Source organism: Miniopterus natalensis, chromosome X (assembly GCF_054644295.1).
Source record: "Miniopterus natalensis isolate mMinNat1 chromosome X, mMinNat1.hap1, whole genome shotgun sequence".
Classification (NCBI taxonomy): domain Eukaryota; kingdom Metazoa; phylum Chordata; class Mammalia; order Chiroptera; family Miniopteridae; genus Miniopterus; species Miniopterus natalensis.
Genome location: NC_142103.1, coordinates 10,467,088 through 10,470,131, shown reverse-complemented (window position 1 = coordinate 10,470,131; position 3,044 = coordinate 10,467,088).

The window sequence follows — 3,044 nt, the reverse complement described above, 5'->3', positions numbered from 1 at the left end:
TCACTTTGATTTTGTCTTCATTTACTATTTTCTCCTTTGCCAACTCTTTACAAGTTACATTCTTCAGAAAGTGATAAAGAGAAGGTGACTATGAAATTGAGTCTGGACTCTTACAGAACATTTATGGGAGCAGACTAAGTGCATCGTGCTTTCCCACTGTCATTTATAGTCATAATGCCACTCACCTGTAGATGTCAGGCAGGTTTACTCCCTTCTAACCATCATGAATAAGATCACCAAGGGAGTGAGTGTCAGACAAGAGAAATCCAAGTACTGAGCCTGGGGTGGTCCAACATAAAGCGGTTGGAGGAGAAAAACATAGAGGACACTGGCAATGACTAAATACTCATCCTGAAGTTGACTTAAGACTAATATTCTGGTGAATGAAAAAGAGAAAAGGGAGCAGGGAGGGTCGGTTACTTTCAGTATAAAATTTTGAGAAAAATAGTTCGAAGCTCATGAGATCATTAACCAAATTACTAAAGCTTTAAGGACTGCAGTCTTTATAGTAGCCAAAACTGGGCAGATAGTTCAAATTAAAGAATTTGACTTGCTATTTTGGTGTAGTATCCTATCCTTACTCACGGATTAATACAATATCCCCCCCGCCCCAAAACTGATTGATGGATAGAATATTTTGATTGAACACTAAGGGTTAACTCATTTCTATAGTGAAATAGGCTAGAGTAAGGGTGCCTCAGGGAGTAAATAAAGACCTGCCTCTTGCCACATAACATATGAAGGGGATTATTTACATGTATGAAGAATTCAGTGTTTCACAAAGATTACCCACCATAGAGTTCCCTTAAGTAACAGCTCTCCATTGTATGTTTGAATTGCAGTTTTTGATTGAAAAATAACTTTAATAACATCAGATATAAAATAGATCCACCAGTGTCTTTTGAAGGTAGACTGAGAAGGGGACTCTTTCAGTTAATGGGTACAAGGAAACAATCTTTAAAGGGACTAAGGACCTTGACTGAAATCTTATTTGTCTTAAAAACAAAACAAAACAACTGTACTGTCTGCTCAATTTATCTGTAAACCAAAAACTTTTCGAAAAAATGTCTATTAATTTAAAAAATGCTCAGAATGAAAGGGTAATACAAAGGTGAGCAGGCACTACTGATTCAGAAGAGAAATAATTATTTTCCCAAGTAAGAAACCCAGTATGTAAAAAAAGATAGTAGCAAGAGTTGGTGAAGATGTGAAGAGATCAGAACCCCCCGTACACTGCCGGAGAGGTGGTAAAATGGTGTGGCTCCTTTGGAAGACAGTTGGGCAGTTCCTCAAAAGCAAAGCATACAATTGCCATATCACCCTTTCAGTGGCATTCACAGTAATGAGAAGGCAGAAACAACCCAGATGTCCATCAGCTGATGAATGGATAAATAAATAGTGGTATATCCATGCAGTGGAGTATTATACAGCCATAAAGAGGTATGAAGTACTGCTATATGCTATGACATGGATTAACCTTGAAAACATAAATGCAAGAAGTCAGACACAAAAAGCCACATAGTATATGATCCCAGTTAAATATCCAGAATAGGAAAATCCGTAATGATAGAAAGTAAATTAGTGGTTGCCTATGGCTATGGGGTGGGGGTGGGAATGGGGAGGGACTGCTAATGGGTATCAAATTTCATTTTGGGATAAAAATGTTCTAAAATTAGATTATGGTGATGGTTGAACAACTCTGTAAGTATACTAAGAAACATTAAATTGTATGCTTTAAATAGGTGATCTTTATAACATGTAAGGTTATATCTCAATCAAGTCTTTAAAGCCCAACATATGGTTTAGCTTGGTTGGGATGGCTAGTGAGGGATTTCAGTGGAGCTAGTCGGTAACAAAATATAGTTGATTCATATTAACTCCAGATGATTACACGGATATTTTCCTTTGGAAAAAGAAAATCCTTCATGTTCCCAGCAAACTGAAGATCAAGTAACTGACATTTCTGATCAGGAAGCCCCAGGTTTGAAGGGATAAGATAATGATCAAAATCTGTAGGCTCTGTGATAAAAAAACTTTCATTTTTTTTTTTTTAAATTTGAGAGGCCACAGCATGAGATAACTCAATGATAATAATAATAGCTAACACTTATATAGCTTTATTATGTGCCAGAGACTATTATAAGTGTATTGTGTTTATAAAACTCTGTTTACATTCTTCAGCCACCCTATAAGGTAGGCACTGTTCTTATTTTTCCAATGAAAAACTGAGGTACAGAAAGGTAAAATACTTTTGTTTCTAGGGAATGGCAGAGCTAGGATTCTGACCTAGGCAGTCTAGCTCATGAGCCGATGCTTGTAATCACTATGCCAGAGGTGTACTGACTCAGGCTTGTCCAGGGTCACTTAAAGTTTATGGCAGGTGAGCAGTAAAGAATATTGATTTCATTAATTTCCCTATCTTTATAGCACCCTGGGGGAAAGAAGGTCAATAGTTGTGGTTGGTCACTCTTTGACACTTAGCTGTAATACTGGACTGAAATTATTTTCCTGGAGACATGCGACTGCAAATGTAGAATTTTTCTCTTATTCTCCACTTTCTACTGCTTTCCCTTTCTTGCCTTTCTTCTCCGTGACCTCACTCATCACTAGCCCGCCACACACAGATGAACTTGTTCTTGTTCTGTGTTTTACTATTTTTGAAGAACTTGGAAGTATCAATACAGATGCCACTAGTTTGAAAATGAATAATGTGGACGTGGGGCTAATCTTCTCACCCTCTCTCATCCAGGCAAAGAAGTGTGTTGTTAGGCTAATAAACAAATTTATGGGAGGAATGACTAAACTACTATGAACCTGATTGTACATTTTTTCTATTTGTTATATTAACCAAAGAACTTATATACATATATGCATAACACATGGACACAGACAATAGTGTGGTGAAAGCCCAAGAGTGGGGGGGGGTTCAGGGTGGAGGGGATCAACGGGGAAAAGGGGGATATCTGTAATACTTTCAATAATAAAGATAAATTTTTAAAAATTCATGGGATTAAGAAAAAAGTATATAAGAGATAATATTTTTG